Raw genomic sequence first — 16305 nt, forward strand, 5'->3', positions numbered from 1 at the left:
GACACTGCTGTGGCGTGACACTGTGGGCTGGGCTTTGCTGTGTGCCGCCACTTGCATTCCCGCCAGCTGCTTTGGCGGGCGCCTCCGTGGCCGTGATCGTCTAGTGGTTAGGACATTGCGTTGTGGCCGCAATAACCCAGGTTCGAATCCTGGTCACGGCACTTTTGAAAGTTTTGCCTTGCTGCCGTTGCTATAGAGATAGTGCACGAGTACTCGAAATTACAGTGCTCTCTTGATTTTTCACTCGTGTTCCGCAGGCCGCAGTTTGTACTACCACTTCATCACCAACATGTAATGTCGCCTCCCAGAGCGCGGACGTCCGCTGCTCTCTGCAGTCGAAAAGGGCAGTTGTTTGAAGTGCGATGGATGAGCAACCAGTGCCAGCAAAACAGGAAGCTGTGACGTGCACTGTTTCTACAAATGCTGGGAAAACTGGCGCCCAATGCAGCGAACGTAGCGTGGCCGAGCGCTCAAAAATAAAAAAGTAGTGTAGCGGTTATCGCGTCTGCTTCACACGCAGAAGGACCCCCGGTTCGATCCCGGGCGGGAACTGTATTTTCCATCCTATGTCGCATACTACTCCAGTGAGCCACGTCATGTGTGGATCTGCTGCATGGAAAAAATACAACGAAAAATAGCGCTCTAAGGCACTGGTTTAAGGCACTGGTCTCTTCGTAGGCGTGGGTTCGAATCCAGGAGCTGCTGTCTCCTTATCTACGACAGCTACAGACAAGTGGCGTCGCTCCCATACGGCGGGCACGGCATTTTCTTGTTGTGGATGGCCTAAAGAGACGCTTCCAGTGGGAGAGCAGTGGACATACACGGCACAGCGATTGCCAAGACACTTACATTTCGGAGTGATCTTTGTACTACAAAGGAAACGTTTTGCCGCTCGTGGTCCAACGGTAACGTGGCCGAGCGGTCTAAGGCGCTGGTTTCAGGCACCAGTCTCTTCGGAGGCGTGGGTTCGAATCCCACCGTTGCCAGTTTTTACGTCTCATTTTTGTGCCGCTGCTGTGTGTTCTCGTAGGGTAGGATGCAGCTCTTGTGACGCGCGTGTTGTGTAGGTAGCGTGGCCGAGCGGTGTAAAGCGCTGGTTTCAGGCACCAGTCTCTTCGGAGGCGTGGGTTCCAATCCCACAGCTGCCAAACGTGTAATTGTTTCCTGTGTCGAAGACGGCTGCACTCATTGCCTGCAAAGAAAACAGCTTCTGCTTCGTGAATTGCCGTAGAACAGTGCGTGGTGCAACGACAGGATTTGTAAGCGCCTTTTGCTCTCATCATTGCTGGCGTTCGTGTCCACGAAATGCGTCCGGAGCACGCCGTTCTACAACGTGAGAGAGTGGATTTTTTTACAGTTGTCAGTTAACCGTGCCTGATTGCTGCGTTCGCTGGAAGAGCACTGCCGTCGTTATCCGGTGTGGTCTAGTGGCTAGGATACCTGGCTCTCACCCAGGAGGCCCGGGTTCGATTCCCGGTACCGGAAATGCGCGTTTTTGTTGCTCCTCTTATGCGACTTGTCTCGACTTTGCTCGACTGACGCTACGCTGACGCGTGCAGAAAGCTACGTTAAGTATGATTCACGGCAACACCCGACGGCGAGAGAGATGCGGCGTGTGTCCACTTGTTGTCGAGCCACGTACCTGTAGCGAAGAGGCTTGGAGGACTGCAAGACATTGCCACGGAGGTGAATGCAGCTAACCACTGTAGTTAGTGTCCTGACAGCGCAGGCGCGTTCATTTGTTTGTATACATGTGATGGAGAACGTGTCTGACACTGCTGTGGCGTGACACTGTGGGCTGGGCTTTGCTGTGTGCCGCCACTTGCATTCCCGCCAGCTGCTTTGGCGGGCGCCTCCGTGGCCGTGATCGTCTAGTGGTTAGGACATTGCGTTGTGGCCGCAATAACCCAGGTTCGAATCCTGGTCACGGCACTTTTGAAAGTTTTGCCTTGCTGCCGTTGCTATAGAGATAGTGCACGAGTACTCGAAATTACAGTGCTCTCTTGATTTTTCACTCGTGTTCCGCAGGCCGCAGTTTGTACTACCACTTCATCACCAACATGTAATGTCGCCTCCCAGAGCGCGGACGTCCGCTGCTCTCTGCAGTCGAAAAGGGCAGTTGTTTGAAGTGCGATGGATGAGCAACCAGTGCCAGCAGAACAGGAAGCTGTGACGTGCACTGTTTCTACAAATGCTGGGAAAACTGGCGCCCAATGCAGCGCACGTAGCGTGGCCGAGCGCTCAAAAATAAAAAAGTAGTGTAGCGGTTATCGCGTCTGCTTCACACGCAGAAGGACCCCCGGTTCGATCCCGGGCGGGAACTGTATTTTCCATCCTATGTCGCATACTACTCCAGTGAGCCACGTCATGTGTGGATCTGCTGCATGGAAAAAATACAACGAAAAATAGCGCTCTAAGGCACTGGTTTAAGGCACTGGTCTCTTCGTAGGCGTGGGTTCGAATCCAGGAGCTGCTGTCTCCTTATCTACGACAGCTACAGACAAGTGGCGTCGCTCCCATACGGCGGGCACGGCATTTTCTTGTTGTGGATGGCCTAAAGAGACGCTTCCAGTGGGAGAGCAGTGGACATACACGGCACAGCGATTGCCAAGACACTTACATTTCGGAGTGATCTTTGTACTACAAAGGAAACGTTTTGCCGCTCGTGGTCCAACGGTAACGTGGCCGAGCGGTCTAAGGCGCTGGTTTCAGGCACCAGTCTCTTCGGAGGCGTGGGTTCGAATCCCACCGTTGCCAGTTTTTACGTCTCATTTTTGTGCCGCTGCTGTGTGTTCTCGTAGGGTAGGATGCAGCTCTTGTGACGCGCGTGTTGTGTAGGTAGCGTGGCCGAGCGGTGTAAAGCGCTGGTTTCAGGCACCAGTCTCTTCGGAGGCGTGGGTTCCAATCCCACAGCTGCCAAACGTGTAATTGTTTCCTGTGTCGAAGACGGCTGCACTCATTGCCTGCAAAGAAAACAGCTTCTGCTTCGTGAATTGCCGTAGAACAGTGCGTGGTGCAACGACAGGATTTGTAAGCGCCTTTTGCTCTCATCATTGCTGGCGTTCGTGTCCACGAAATGCGTCCGGAGCACGCCGTTCTACAACGTGAGAGAGTGGATTTTTTTACAGTTGTCAGTTAACCGTGCCTGATTGCTGCGTTCGCTGGAAGAGCACTGCCGTCGTTATCCGGTGTGGTCTAGTGGCTAGGATACCTGGCTCTCACCCAGGAGGCCCGGGTTCGATTCCCGGTACCGGAAATGCGCGTTTTTGTTGCTCCTCTTATGCGACTTGTCTCGACTTTGCTCGACTGACGCTACGCTGACGCGTGCAGAAAGCTACGTTAAGTATGATTCACGGCAACACCCGACGGCGAGAGAGATGCGGCGTGTGTCCACTTGTTGTCGAGCCACGTACCTGTAGCGAAGAGGCTTGGAGGACTGCAAGACATTGCCACGGAGGTGAATGCAGCTAACCACTGTAGTTAGTGTCCTGACAGCGCAGGCGCGTTCATTTGTTTGTATACATGTGATGGAGAACGTGTCTGACACTGCTGTGGCGTGACACTGTGGGCTGGGCTTTGCTGTGTGCCGCCACTTGCATTCCCGCCAGCTGCTTTGGCGGGCGCCTCCGTGGCCGTGATCGTCTAGTGGTTAGGACATTGCGTTGTGGCCGCAATAACCCAGGTTCGAATCCTGGTCACGGCACTTTTGAAAGTTTTGCCTTGCTGCCGTTGCTATAGAGATAGTGCACGAGTACTCGAAATTACAGTGCTCTCTTGATTTTTCACTCGTGTTCCGCAGGCCGCAGTTTGTACTACCACTTCATCACCAACATGTAATGTCGCCTCCCAGAGCGCGGACGTCCGCTGCTCTCTGCAGTCGAAAAGGGCAGTTGTTTGAAGTGCGATGGATGAGCAACCAGTGCCAGCAGAACAGGAAGCTGTGACGTGCACTGTTTCTACAAATGCTGGGAAAACTGGCGCCCAATGCAGCGCATGTAGCGTGGCCGAGCGCTCAAAAATAAAAAAGTAGTGTAGCGGTTATCGCGTCTGCTTCACACGCAGAAGGACCCCCGGTTCGATCCCGGGCGGGAACTGTATTTTCCATCCTATGTCGCATACTACTCCAGTGAGCCACGTCATGTGTGGATCTGCTGCATGGAAAAAATACAACGAAAAATAGCGCTCTAAGGCACTGGTTTAAGGCACTGGTTTAAGGCACTGGTCTCTTCGTAGGCGTGGGTTCGAATCCAGGAGCTGCTGTCTCCTTATCTACGACAGCTACAGACAAGTGGCGTCGCTCCCATACGGCGGGCACGGCATTTTCTTGTTGTGGATGGCCTAAAGAGACGCTTCCAGTGGGAGAGCAGTGGACATACACGGCACAGCGATTGCCAAGACACATTTCGGAGTGATCTTTGTACTACAAAGGAAACGTTTTGCCGCTCGTGGTCCAACGGTAACGTGGCCGAGCGGTCTAAGGCGCTGGTTTTAGGCACCAGTCTCTTCGGAGGCGTGGGTTCGAATCCCACCGTTGCCAGTTTTTACGTCTCATTTTTGTGCCGCTGCTGTGTGTTCTCGTAGGGTAGGATGCAGCTCTTGTGACGCGCGTGTTGTGTAGGTAGCGTGGCCGAGCGGTGTAAAGCGCTGGTTTCAGGCACCAGTCTCTTCGGAGGCGTGGGTTCCAATCCCACAGCTGCCAAACGTGTAATTGTTTCCTGTGTCGAAGACGGCTGCACTCATTGCCTGCAAAGAAAACAGCTTCTGCTTCGTGAATTGCCGTAGAACAGTGCGTGGTGCAACGACAGGATTTGTAAGCGCCTTTTGCTCTCATCATTGCTGGCGTTCGTGTCCACGAAATGCGTCCGGAGCACGCCGTTCTACAACGTGAGAGAGTGGATTTTTTTACAGTTGTCAGTTAACCGTGCCTGATTGCTGCGTTCGCTGGAAGAGCACTGCCGTCGTTATCCGGTGTGGTCTAGTGGCTAGGATACCTGGCTCTCACCCAGGAGGCCCGGGTTCGATTCCCGGTACCGGAAATGCGCGTTTTTGTTGCTCCTCTTATGCGACTTGTCTCGACTTTGCTCGACTGACGCTACGCTGACGCGTGCAGAAAGCTACGTTAAGTATGATTCACGGCAACACCCGACGGCGAGAGAGATGCGGCGTGTGTCCACTTGTTGTCGAGCCACGTACCTGTAGCGAAGAGGCTTGGAGGACTGCAAGACATTGCCACGGAGGTGAATGCAGCTAACCACTGTAGTTAGTGTCCTGACAGCGCAGGCGCGTTCATTTGTTTGTATACATGTGATGGAGAACGTGTCTGACACTGCTGTGGCGTGACACTGTGGGCTGGGCTTTGCTGTGTGCCGCCACTTGCATTCCCGCCAGCTGCTTTGGCGGGCGCCTCCGTGGCCGTGATCGTCTAGTGGTTAGGACATTGCGTTGTGGCCGCAATAACCCAGGTTCGAATCCTGGTCACGGCACTTTTGAAAGTTTTGCCTTGCTGCCGTTGCTATAGAGATAGTGCACGAGTACTCGAAATTACAGTGCTCTCTTGATTTTTCACTCGTGTTCCACAGGCCGCAGTTTGTACTACCACTTCATCACCAACATGTAATGTCGCCTCCCAGAGCGCGGACGTCCGCTGCTCTCTGCAGTCGAAAAGGGCAGTTGTTTGAAGTGCGATGGATGAGCAACCAGTGCCAGCAGAACAGGAAGCTGTGACGTGCACTGTTTCTACAAATGCTGGGAAAACTGGCGCCCAATGCAGCGCACGTAGCGTGGCCGAGCGCTCAAAAATAAAAAAGTAGTGTAGCGGTTATCGCGTCTGCTTCACACGCAGAAGGACCCCCGGTTCGATCCCGGGCGGGAACTGTATTTTCCATCCTATGTCGCATACTACTCCAGTGAGCCACGTCATGTGTGGATCTGCTGCATGGAAAAAATACAACGAAAAATAGCGCTCTAAGGCACTGGTTTAAGGCACTGGTCTCTTCGTAGGCGTGGGTTCGAATCCAGGAGCTGCTGTCTCCTTATCTACGACAGCTACAGACAAGTGGCGTCGCTCCCATACGGCGGGCACGGCATTTTCTTGTTGTGGATGGCCTAAAGAGACGCTTCCAGTGGGAGAGCAGTGGACATACACGGCACAGCGATTGCCAAGACACTTACATTTCGGAGTGATCTTTGTACTACAAAGGAAACGTTTTGCCGCTCGTGGTCCAACGGTAACGTGGCCGAGCGGTCTAAGGCGCTGGTTTCAGGCACCAGTCTCTTCGGAGGCGTGGGTTCGAATCCCACCGTTGCCAGTTTTTACGTCTCATTTTTGTGCCGCTGCTGTGTGTTCTCGTAGGGTAGGATGCAGCTCTTGTGACGCGCGTGTTGTGTAGGTAGCGTGGCCGAGCGGTGTAAAGCGCTGGTTTCAGGCACCAGTCTCTTCGGAGGCGTGGGTTCCAATCCCACAGCTGCCAAACGTGTAATTGTTTCCTGTGTCGAAGACGGCTGCACTCATTGCCTGCAAAGAAAACAGCTTCTGCTTCGTGAATTGCCGTAGAACAGTGCGTGGTGCAACGACAGGATTTGTAAGCGCCTTTTGCTCTCATCATTGCTGGCGTTCGTGTCCACGAAATGCGTCCGGAGCACGCCGTTCTATAACGTGAGAGAGTGGATTTTTTTACAGTTGTCAGTTAACCGTGCCTGATTGCTGCGTTCGCTGGAAGAGCACTGCCGTCGTTATCCGGTGTGGTCTAGTGGCTAGGATACCTGGCTCTCACCCAGGAGGCCCGGGTTCGATTCCCGGTACCGGAAATGCGCGTTTTTGTTGCTCCTCTTATGCGACTTGTCTCGACTTTGCTCGACTGACGCTACGCTGACGCGTGCAGAAAGCTACGTTAAGTATGATTCACGGCAACACCCGACGGCGAGAGAGATGCGGCGTGTGTCCACTTGTTGTCGAGCCACGTACCTGTAGCGAAGAGGCTTGGAGGACTGCAAGACATTGCCACGGAGGTGAATGCAGCTAACCACTGTAGTTAGTGTCCTGACAGCGCAGGCGCGTTCATTTGTTTGTATACATGTGATGGAGAACGTGTCTGACACTGCTGTGGCGTGACACTGTGGGCTGGGCTTTGCTGTGTGCCGCCACTTGCATTCCCGCCAGCTGCTTTGGCGGGCGCCTCCGTGGCCGTGATCGTCTAGTGGTTAGGACATTGCGTTGTGGCCGCAATAACCCAGGTTCGAATCCTGGTCACGGCACTTTTGAAAGTTTTGCCTTGCTGCCGTTGCTATAGAGATAGTGCACGAGTACTCGAAATTACAGTGCTCTCTTGATTTTTCACTCGTGTTCCGCAGGCCGCAGTTTGTACTACCACTTCATCACCAACATGTAATGTCGCCTCCCAGAGCGCGGACGTCCGCTGCTCTCTGCAGTCGAAAAGGGCAGTTGTTTGAAGTGCGATGGATGAGCAACCAGTGCCAGCAGAACAGGAAGCTGTGACGTGCACTGTTTCTACAAATGCTGGGAAAACTGGCGCCCAATGCAGCGCATGTAGCGTGGCCGAGCGCTCAAAAATAAAAAAGTAGTGTAGCGGTTATCGCGTCTGCTTCACACGCAGAAGGACCCCCGGTTCGATCCCGGGCGGGAACTGTATTTTCCATCCTATGTCGCATACTACTCCAGTGAGCCACGTCATGTGTGGATCTGCTGCATGGAAAAAATACAACGAAAAATAGCGCTCTAAGGCACTGGTTTAAGGCACTGGTTTAAGGCACTGGTCTCTTCGTAGGCGTGGGTTCGAATCCAGGAGCTGCTGTCTCCTTATCTACGACAGCTACAGACAAGTGGCGTCGCTCCCATACGGCGGGCACGGCATTTTCTTGTTGTGGATGGCCTAAAGAGACGCTTCCAGTGGGAGAGCAGTGGACATACACGGCACAGCGATTGCCAAGACACATTTCGGAGTGATCTTTGTACTACAAAGGAAACGTTTTGCCGCTCGTGGTCCAACGGTAACGTGGCCGAGCGGTCTAAGGCGCTGGTTTTAGGCACCAGTCTCTTCGGAGGCGTGGGTTCGAATCCCACCGTTGCCAGTTTTTACGTCTCATTTTTGTGCCGCTGCTGTGTGTTCTCGTAGGGTAGGATGCAGCTCTTGTGACGCGCGTGTTGTGTAGGTAGCGTGGCCGAGCGGTGTAAAGCGCTGGTTTCAGGCACCAGTCTCTTCGGAGGCGTGGGTTCCAATCCCACAGCTGCCAAACGTGTAATTGTTTCCTGTGTCGAAGACGGCTGCACTCATTGCCTGCAAAGAAAACAGCTTCTGCTTCGTGAATTGCCGTAGAACAGTGCGTGGTGCAACGACAGGATTTGTAAGCGCCTTTTGCTCTCATCATTGCTGGCGTTCGTGTCCACGAAATGCGTCCGGAGCACGCCGTTCTACAACGTGAGAGAGTGGATTTTTTTACAGTTGTCAGTTAACCGTGCCTGATTGCTGCGTTCGCTGGAAGAGCACTGCCGTCGTTATCCGGTGTGGTCTAGTGGCTAGGATACCTGGCTCTCACCCAGGAGGCCCGGGTTCGATTCCCGGTACCGGAAATGCGCGTTTTTGTTGCTCCTCTTATGCGACTTGTCTCGACTTTGCTCGACTGACGCTACGCTGACGCGTGCAGAAAGCTACGTTAAGTATGATTCACGGCAACACCCGACGGCGAGAGAGATGCGGCGTGTGTCCACTTGTTGTCGAGCCACGTACCTGTAGCGAAGAGGCTTGGAGGACTGCAAGACATTGCCACGGAGGTGAATGCAGCTAACCACTGTAGTTAGTGTCCTGACAGCGCAGGCGCGTTCATTTGTTTGTATACATGTGATGGAGAACGTGTCTGACACTGCTGTGGCGTGACACTGTGGGCTGGGCTTTGCTGTGTGCCGCCACTTGCATTCCCGCCAGCTGCTTTGGCGGGCGCCTCCGTGGCCGTGATCGTCTAGTGGTTAGGACATTGCGTTGTGGCCGCAATAACCCAGGTTCGAATCCTGGTCACGGCACTTTTGAAAGTTTTGCCTTGCTGCCGTTGCTATAGAGATAGTGCACGAGTACTCGAAATTACAGTGCTCTCTTGATTTTTCACTCGTGTTCCACAGGCCGCAGTTTGTACTACCACTTCATCACCAACATGTAATGTCGCCTCCCAGAGCGCGGACGTCCGCTGCTCTCTGCAGTCGAAAAGGGCAGTTGTTTGAAGTGCGATGGATGAGCAACCAGTGCCAGCAGAACAGGAAGCTGTGACGTGCACTGTTTCTACAAATGCTGGGAAAACTGGCGCCCAATGCAGCGCACGTAGCGTGGCCGAGCGCTCAAAAATAAAAAAGTAGTGTAGCGGTTATCGCGTCTGCTTCACACGCAGAAGGACCCCCGGTTCGATCCCGGGCGGGAACTGTATTTTCCATCCTATGTCGCATACTACTCCAGTGAGCCACGTCATGTGTGGATCTGCTGCATGGAAAAAATACAACGAAAAATAGCGCTCTAAGGCACTGGTTTAAGGCACTGGTCTCTTCGTAGGCGTGGGTTCGAATCCAGGAGCTGCTGTCTCCTTATCTACGACAGCTACAGACAAGTGGCGTCGCTCCCATACGGCGGGCACGGCATTTTCTTGTTGTGGATGGCCTAAAGAGACGCTTCCAGTGGGAGAGCAGTGGACATACACGGCACAGCGATTGCCAAGACACTTACATTTCGGAGTGATCTTTGTACTACAAAGGAAACGTTTTGCCGCTCGTGGTCCAACGGTAACGTGGCCGAGCGGTCTAAGGCGCTGGTTTCAGGCACCAGTCTCTTCGGAGGCGTGGGTTCGAATCCCACCGTTGCCAGTTTTTACGTCTCATTTTTGTGCCGCTGCTGTGTGTTCTCGTAGGGTAGGATGCAGCTCTTGTGACGCGCGTGTTGTGTAGGTAGCGTGGCCGAGCGGTGTAAAGCGCTGGTTTCAGGCACCAGTCTCTTCGGAGGCGTGGGTTCCAATCCCACAGCTGCCAAACGTGTAATTGTTTCCTGTGTCGAAGACGGCTGCACTCATTGCCTGCAAAGAAAACAGCTTCTGCTTCGTGAATTGCCGTAGAACAGTGCGTGGTGCAACGACAGGATTTGTAAGCGCCTTTTGCTCTCATCATTGCTGGCGTTCGTGTCCACGAAATGCGTCCGGAGCACGCCGTTCTATAACGTGAGAGAGTGGATTTTTTTACAGTTGTCAGTTAACCGTGCCTGATTGCTGCGTTCGCTGGAAGAGCACTGCCGTCGTTATCCGGTGTGGTCTAGTGGCTAGGATACCTGGCTCTCACCCAGGAGGCCCGGGTTCGATTCCCGGTACCGGAAATGCGCGTTTTTGTTGCTCCTCTTATGCGACTTGTCTCGACTTTGCTCGACTGACGCTACGCTGACGCGTGCAGAAAGCTACGTTAAGTATGATTCACGGCAACACCCGACGGCGAGAGAGATGCGGCGTGTGTCCACTTGTTGTCGAGCCACGTACCTGTAGCGAAGAGGCTTGGAGGACTGCAAGACATTGCCACGGAGGTGAATGCAGCTAACCACTGTAGTTAGTGTCCTGACAGCGCAGGCGCGTTCATTTGTTTGTATACATGTGATGGAGAACGTGTCTGACACTGCTGTGGCGTGACACTGTGGGCTGGGCTTTGCTGTGTGCCGCCACTTGCATTCCCGCCAGCTGCTTTGGCGGGCGCCTAGTCTAGTGGTTAGGACATTGCGTTGTGGCCGCAATAACCCAGGTTCGAATCCTGGTCACGGCACTTTTGAAAGTTTTGCCTTGCTGCCGTTGCTATAGAGATAGTGCACGAGTACTCGAAATTACAGTGCTCTCTTGATTTTTCACTCGTGTTCCACAGGCCGCAGTTTGTACTACCACTTCATCACCAACATGTAATGTCGCCTCCCAGAGCGCGGACGTCCGCTGCTCTCTGCAGTCGAAAAGGGCAGTTGTTTGAAGTGCGATGGATGAGCAACCAGTGCCAGCAGAACAGGAAGCTGTGACGTGCACTGTTTCTACAAATGCTGGGAAAACTGGCGCCCAATGCAGCGCACGTAGCGTGGCCGAGCGCTCAAAAATAAAAAAGTAGTGTAGCGGTTATCGCGTCTGCTTCACACGCAGAAGGACCCCCGGTTCGATCCCGGGCGGGAACTGTATTTTCCATCCTATGTCGCATACTACTCCAGTGAGCCACGTCATGTGTGGATCTGCTGCATGGAAAAAATACAACGAAAAATAGCGCTCTAAGGCACTGGTTTAAGGCACTGGTCTCTTCGTAGGCGTGGGTTCGAATCCAGGAGCTGCTGTCTCCTTATCTACGACAGCTACAGACAAGTGGCGTCGCTCCCATACGGCGGGCACGGCATTTTCTTGTTGTGGATGGCCTAAAGAGACGCTTCCAGTGGGAGAGCAGTGGACATACACGGCACAGCGATTGCCAAGACACTTACATTTCGGAGTGATCTTTGTACTACAAAGGAAACGTTTTGCCGCTCGTGGTCCAACGGTAACGTGGCCGAGCGGTCTAAGGCGCTGGTTTCAGGCACCAGTCTCTTCGGAGGCGTGGGTTCGAATCCCACCGTTGCCAGTTTTTACGTCTCATTTTTGTGCCGCTGCTGTGTGTTCTCGTAGGGTAGGATGCAGCTCTTGTGACGCGCGTGTTGTGTAGGTAGCGTGGCCGAGCGGTGTAAAGCGCTGGTTTCAGGCACCAGTCTCTTCGGAGGCGTGGGTTCCAATCCCACAGCTGCCAAACGTGTAATTGTTTCCTGTGTCGAAGACGGCTGCACTCATTGCCTGCAAAGAAAACAGCTTCTGCTTCGTGAATTGCCGTAGAACAGTGCGTGGTGCAACGACAGGATTTGTAAGCGCCTTTTGCTCTCATCATTGCTGGCGTTCGTGTCCACGAAATGCGTCCGGAGCACGCCGTTCTATAACGTGAGAGAGTGGATTTTTTTACAGTTGTCAGTTAACCGTGCCTGATTGCTGCGTTCGCTGGAAGAGCACTGCCGTCGTTATCCGGTGTGGTCTAGTGGCTAGGATACCTGGCTCTCACCCAGGAGGCCCGGGTTCGATTCCCGGTACCGGAAATGCGCGTTTTTGTTGCTCCTCTTATGCGACTTGTCTCGACTTTGCTCGACTGACGCTACGCTGACGCGTGCAGAAAGCTACGTTAAGTATGATTCACGGCAACACCCGACGGCGAGAGAGATGCGGCGTGTGTCCACTTGTTGTCGAGCCACGTACCTGTAGCGAAGAGGCTTGGAGGACTGCAAGACATTGCCACGGAGGTGAATGCAGCTAACCACTGTAGTTAGTGTCCTGACAGCGCAGGCGCGTTCATTTGTTTGTATACATGTGATGGAGAACGTGTCTGACACTGCTGTGGCGTGACACTGTGGGCTGGGCTTTGCTGTGTGCCGCCACTTGCATTCCCGCCAGCTGCTTTGGCGGGCGCCTAGTCTAGTGGTTAGGACATTGCGTTGTGGCCGCAATAACCCAGGTTCGAATCCTGGTCACGGCACTTTTGAAAGTTTTGCCTTGCTGCCGTTGCTATAGAGATAGTGCACGAGTACTCGAAATTACAGTGCTCTCTTGATTTTTCACTCGTGTTCCACAGGCCGCAGTTTGTACTACCACTTCATCACCAACATGTAATGTCGCCTCCCAGAGCGCGGACGTCCGCTGCTCTCTGCAGTCGAAAAGGGCAGTTGTTTGAAGTGCGATGGATGAGCAACCAGTGCCAGCAGAACAGGAAGCTGTGACGTGCACTGTTTCTACAAATGCTGGGAAAACTGGCGCCCAATGCAGCGCACGTAGCGTGGCCGAGCGCTCAAAAATAAAAAAGTAGTGTAGCGGTTATCGCGTCTGCTTCACACGCAGAAGGACCCCCGGTTCGATCCCGGGCGGGAACTGTATTTTCCATCCTATGTCGCATACTACTCCAGTGAGCCACGTCATGTGTGGATCTGCTGCATGGAAAAAATACAACGAAAAATAGCGCTCTAAGGCACTGGTTTAAGGCACTGGTCTCTTCGTAGGCGTGGGTTCGAATCCAGGAGCTGCTGTCTCCTTATCTACGACAGCTACAGACAAGTGGCGTCGCTCCCATACGGCGGGCACGGCATTTTCTTGTTGTGGATGGCCTAAAGAGACGCTTCCAGTGGGAGAGCAGTGGACATACACGGCACAGCGATTGCCAAGACACTTACATTTCGGAGTGATCTTTGTACTACAAAGGAAACGTTTTGCCGCTCGTGGTCCAACGGTAACGTGGCCGAGCGGTCTAAGGCGCTGGTTTCAGGCACCAGTCTCTTCGGAGGCGTGGGTTCGAATCCCACCGTTGCCAGTTTTTACGTCTCATTTTTGTGCCGCTGCTGTGTGTTCTCGTAGGGTAGGATGCAGCTCTTGTGACGCGCGTGTTGTGTAGGTAGCGTGGCCGAGCGGTGTAAAGCGCTGGTTTCAGGCACCAGTCTCTTCGGAGGCGTGGGTTCCAATCCCACAGCTGCCAAACGTGTAATTGTTTCCTGTGTCGAAGACGGCTGCACTCATTGCCTGCAAAGAAAACAGCTTCTGCTTCGTGAATTGCCGTAGAACAGTGCGTGGTGCAACGACAGGATTTGTAAGCGCCTTTTGCTCTCATCATTGCTGGCGTTCGTGTCCACGAAATGCGTCCGGAGCACGCCGTTCTATAACGTGAGAGAGTGGATTTTTTTACAGTTGTCAGTTAACCGTGCCTGATTGCTGCGTTCGCTGGAAGAGCACTGCCGTCGTTATCCGGTGTGGTCTAGTGGCTAGGATACCTGGCTCTCACCCAGGAGGCCCGGGTTCGATTCCCGGTACCGGAAATGCGCGTTTTTGTTGCTCCTCTTATGCGACTTGTCTCGACTTTGCTCGACTGACGCTACGCTGACGCGTGCAGAAAGCTACGTTAAGTATGATTCACGGCAACACCCGACGGCGAGAGAGATGCGGCGTGTGTCCACTTGTTGTCGAGCCACGTACCTGTAGCGAAGAGGCTTGGAGGACTGCAAGACATTGCCACGGAGGTGAATGCAGCTAACCACTGTAGTTAGTGTCCTGACAGCGCAGGCGCGTTCATTTGTTTGTATACATGTGATGGAGAACGTGTCTGACACTGCTGTGGCGTGACACTGTGGGCTGGGCTTTGCTGTGTGCCGCCACTTGCATTCCCGCCAGCTGCTTTGGCGGGCGCCTAGTCTAGTGGTTAGGACATTGCGTTGTGGCCGCAATAACCCAGGTTCGAATCCTGGTCACGGCACTTTTGAAAGTTTTGCCTTGCTGCCGTTGCTATAGAGATAGTGCACGAGTACTCGAAATTACAGTGCTCTCTTGATTTTTCACTCGTGTTCCACAGGCCGCAGTTTGTACTACCACTTCATCACCAACATGTAATGTCGCCTCCCAGAGCGCGGACGTCCGCTGCTCTCTGCAGTCGAAAAGGGCAGTTGTTTGAAGTGCGATGGATGAGCAACCAGTGCCAGCAGAACAGGAAGCTGTGACGTGCACTGTTTCTACAAATGCTGGGAAAACTGGCGCCCAATGCAGCGCACGTAGCGTGGCCGAGCGCTCAAAAATAAAAAAGTAGTGTAGCGGTTATCGCGTCTGCTTCACACGCAGAAGGACCCCCGGTTCGATCCCGGGCGGGAACTGTATTTTCCATCCTATGTCGCATACTACTCCAGTGAGCCACGTCATGTGTGGATCTGCTGCATGGAAAAAATACAACGAAAAATAGCGCTCTAAGGCACTGGTTTAAGGCACTGGTCTCTTCGTAGGCGTGGGTTCGAATCCAGGAGCTGCTGTCTCCTTATCTACGACAGCTACAGACAAGTGGCGTCGCTCCCATACGGCGGGCACGGCATTTTCTTGTTGTGGATGGCCTAAAGAGACGCTTCCAGTGGGAGAGCAGTGGACATACACGGCACAGCGATTGCCAAGACACTTACATTTCGGAGTGATCTTTGTACTACAAAGGAAACGTTTTGCCGCTCGTGGTCCAACGGTAACGTGGCCGAGCGGTCTAAGGCGCTGGTTTCAGGCACCAGTCTCTTCGGAGGCGTGGGTTCGAATCCCACCGTTGCCAGTTTTTACGTCTCATTTTTGTGCCGCTGCTGTGTGTTCTCGTAGGGTAGGATGCAGCTCTTGTGACGCGCGTGTTGTGTAGGTAGCGTGGCCGAGCGGTGTAAAGCGCTGGTTTCAGGCACCAGTCTCTTCGGAGGCGTGGGTTCCAATCCCACAGCTGCCAAACGTGTAATTGTTTCCTGTGTTGAAGACGGCTGCACTCATTGCCTGCAAAGAAAACAGCTTCTGCTTCGTGAATTGCCGTAGAACAGTGCGTGGTGCAACGACAGGATTTGTAAGCGCCTTTTGCTCTCATCATTGCTGGCGTTCGTGTCCACGAAATGCGTCCGGAGCACGCCGTTCTATAACGTGAGAGAGTGGATTTTTTTACAGTTGTCAGTTAACCGTGCCTGATTGCTGCGTTCGCTGGAAGAGCACTGCCGTCGTTATCCGGTGTGGTCTAGTGGCTAGGATACCTGGCTCTCACCCAGGAGGCCCGGGTTCGATTCCCGGTACCGGAAATGCGCGTTTTTGTTGCTCCTCTTATGCGACTTGTCTCGACTTTGCTCGACTGACGCTACGCTGACGCGTGCAGAAAGCTACGTTAAGTATGATTCACGGCAACACCCGACGGCGAGAGAGATGCGGCGTGTGTCCACTTGTTGTCGAGCCACGTACCTGTAGCGAAGAGGCTTGGAGGACTGCAAGACATTGCCACGGAGGTGAATGCAGCTAACCACTGTAGTTAGTGTCCTGACAGCGCAGGCGCGTTCATTTGTTTGTATACATGTGATGGAGAACGTGTCTGACACTGCTGTGGCGTGACACTGTGGGCTGGGCTTTGCTGTGTGCCGCCACTTGCATTCCCGCCAGCTGCTTTGGCGGGCGCCTAGTCTAGTGGTTAGGACATTGCGTTGTGGCCGCAATAACCCAGGTTCGAATCCTGGTCACGGCACTTTTGAAAGTTTTGCCTTGCTGCCGTTGCTATAGAGATAGTGCACGAGTACTCGAAATTACAGTGCTCTCTTGATTTTTCACTCGTGTTCCGCAGGCCGCAGTTTGTACTACCACTTCATCACCAACATGTAATGTCGCCTCCCAGAGCGCGGACGTCCGCTGCTCTCTGCAGTCGAAAAGGGCAGTTGTTTGAAGTGCGATGGATGAGCAACCAGTGCCAGCAGAACAGGAAGCTGT

The 16305-nt window shown here is 53.5% G+C and overlaps 24 non-coding genes across 24 annotated transcripts; all 24 read left to right on the forward strand.

Moving 5' to 3' along the window:
• Positions 1-89: 89 nt before the first annotated feature.
• Trnah-gug (transfer RNA histidin (anticodon GUG)) lies at positions 90-161 on the forward strand. Its single transcript has one exon. It is a non-coding gene; the product is annotated as a tRNA-His (tRNA).
• A 743-nt stretch (positions 162-904) lies between these two features.
• Positions 905-986, forward strand: Trnal-cag (transfer RNA leucine (anticodon CAG)). Its single transcript has one exon. It is a non-coding gene; the product is annotated as a tRNA-Leu (tRNA).
• Positions 987-1413: 427 nt separating this feature from the next.
• Trnae-cuc (transfer RNA glutamic acid (anticodon CUC)) lies at positions 1414-1485 on the forward strand. The gene has a single exon. It is a non-coding gene; the product is annotated as a tRNA-Glu (tRNA).
• Positions 1486-1860: 375 nt separating this feature from the next.
• Trnah-gug (transfer RNA histidin (anticodon GUG)) lies at positions 1861-1932 on the forward strand. Its single transcript has one exon. It is a non-coding gene; the product is annotated as a tRNA-His (tRNA).
• A 743-nt stretch (positions 1933-2675) lies between these two features.
• Positions 2676-2757, forward strand: Trnal-cag (transfer RNA leucine (anticodon CAG)). The gene has a single exon. It is a non-coding gene; the product is annotated as a tRNA-Leu (tRNA).
• A 427-nt stretch (positions 2758-3184) lies between these two features.
• Positions 3185-3256, forward strand: Trnae-cuc (transfer RNA glutamic acid (anticodon CUC)). Its single transcript has one exon. It is a non-coding gene; the product is annotated as a tRNA-Glu (tRNA).
• A 375-nt stretch (positions 3257-3631) lies between these two features.
• Trnah-gug (transfer RNA histidin (anticodon GUG)) lies at positions 3632-3703 on the forward strand. The gene has a single exon. It is a non-coding gene; the product is annotated as a tRNA-His (tRNA).
• Positions 3704-4455: 752 nt separating this feature from the next.
• On the forward strand, positions 4456-4537 carry Trnal-uag (transfer RNA leucine (anticodon UAG)). Its single transcript has one exon. It is a non-coding gene; the product is annotated as a tRNA-Leu (tRNA).
• Positions 4538-4964: 427 nt separating this feature from the next.
• Trnae-cuc (transfer RNA glutamic acid (anticodon CUC)) lies at positions 4965-5036 on the forward strand. Its single transcript has one exon. It is a non-coding gene; the product is annotated as a tRNA-Glu (tRNA).
• Positions 5037-5411: 375 nt separating this feature from the next.
• On the forward strand, positions 5412-5483 carry Trnah-gug (transfer RNA histidin (anticodon GUG)). Its single transcript has one exon. It is a non-coding gene; the product is annotated as a tRNA-His (tRNA).
• Positions 5484-6226: 743 nt separating this feature from the next.
• On the forward strand, positions 6227-6308 carry Trnal-cag (transfer RNA leucine (anticodon CAG)). Its single transcript has one exon. It is a non-coding gene; the product is annotated as a tRNA-Leu (tRNA).
• Positions 6309-6735: 427 nt separating this feature from the next.
• Trnae-cuc (transfer RNA glutamic acid (anticodon CUC)) lies at positions 6736-6807 on the forward strand. The gene has a single exon. It is a non-coding gene; the product is annotated as a tRNA-Glu (tRNA).
• Positions 6808-7182: 375 nt separating this feature from the next.
• On the forward strand, positions 7183-7254 carry Trnah-gug (transfer RNA histidin (anticodon GUG)). Its single transcript has one exon. It is a non-coding gene; the product is annotated as a tRNA-His (tRNA).
• A 752-nt stretch (positions 7255-8006) lies between these two features.
• Trnal-uag (transfer RNA leucine (anticodon UAG)) lies at positions 8007-8088 on the forward strand. The gene has a single exon. It is a non-coding gene; the product is annotated as a tRNA-Leu (tRNA).
• A 427-nt stretch (positions 8089-8515) lies between these two features.
• Positions 8516-8587, forward strand: Trnae-cuc (transfer RNA glutamic acid (anticodon CUC)). The gene has a single exon. It is a non-coding gene; the product is annotated as a tRNA-Glu (tRNA).
• A 375-nt stretch (positions 8588-8962) lies between these two features.
• On the forward strand, positions 8963-9034 carry Trnah-gug (transfer RNA histidin (anticodon GUG)). The gene has a single exon. It is a non-coding gene; the product is annotated as a tRNA-His (tRNA).
• Positions 9035-9777: 743 nt separating this feature from the next.
• On the forward strand, positions 9778-9859 carry Trnal-cag (transfer RNA leucine (anticodon CAG)). The gene has a single exon. It is a non-coding gene; the product is annotated as a tRNA-Leu (tRNA).
• Positions 9860-10286: 427 nt separating this feature from the next.
• On the forward strand, positions 10287-10358 carry Trnae-cuc (transfer RNA glutamic acid (anticodon CUC)). The gene has a single exon. It is a non-coding gene; the product is annotated as a tRNA-Glu (tRNA).
• Positions 10359-11535: 1177 nt separating this feature from the next.
• On the forward strand, positions 11536-11617 carry Trnal-cag (transfer RNA leucine (anticodon CAG)). Its single transcript has one exon. It is a non-coding gene; the product is annotated as a tRNA-Leu (tRNA).
• A 427-nt stretch (positions 11618-12044) lies between these two features.
• Trnae-cuc (transfer RNA glutamic acid (anticodon CUC)) lies at positions 12045-12116 on the forward strand. The gene has a single exon. It is a non-coding gene; the product is annotated as a tRNA-Glu (tRNA).
• A 1177-nt stretch (positions 12117-13293) lies between these two features.
• Positions 13294-13375, forward strand: Trnal-cag (transfer RNA leucine (anticodon CAG)). Its single transcript has one exon. It is a non-coding gene; the product is annotated as a tRNA-Leu (tRNA).
• A 427-nt stretch (positions 13376-13802) lies between these two features.
• Trnae-cuc (transfer RNA glutamic acid (anticodon CUC)) lies at positions 13803-13874 on the forward strand. Its single transcript has one exon. It is a non-coding gene; the product is annotated as a tRNA-Glu (tRNA).
• Positions 13875-15051: 1177 nt separating this feature from the next.
• Trnal-cag (transfer RNA leucine (anticodon CAG)) lies at positions 15052-15133 on the forward strand. The gene has a single exon. It is a non-coding gene; the product is annotated as a tRNA-Leu (tRNA).
• A 427-nt stretch (positions 15134-15560) lies between these two features.
• Trnae-cuc (transfer RNA glutamic acid (anticodon CUC)) lies at positions 15561-15632 on the forward strand. The gene has a single exon. It is a non-coding gene; the product is annotated as a tRNA-Glu (tRNA).
• The last annotated feature ends 673 nt before the right edge of the window (positions 15633-16305 follow it).

This window comes from Schistocerca cancellata, chromosome 1 (assembly GCF_023864275.1).
Source record: "Schistocerca cancellata isolate TAMUIC-IGC-003103 chromosome 1, iqSchCanc2.1, whole genome shotgun sequence".
Classification (NCBI taxonomy): Eukaryota; Metazoa; Arthropoda; class Insecta; order Orthoptera; family Acrididae; genus Schistocerca; species Schistocerca cancellata.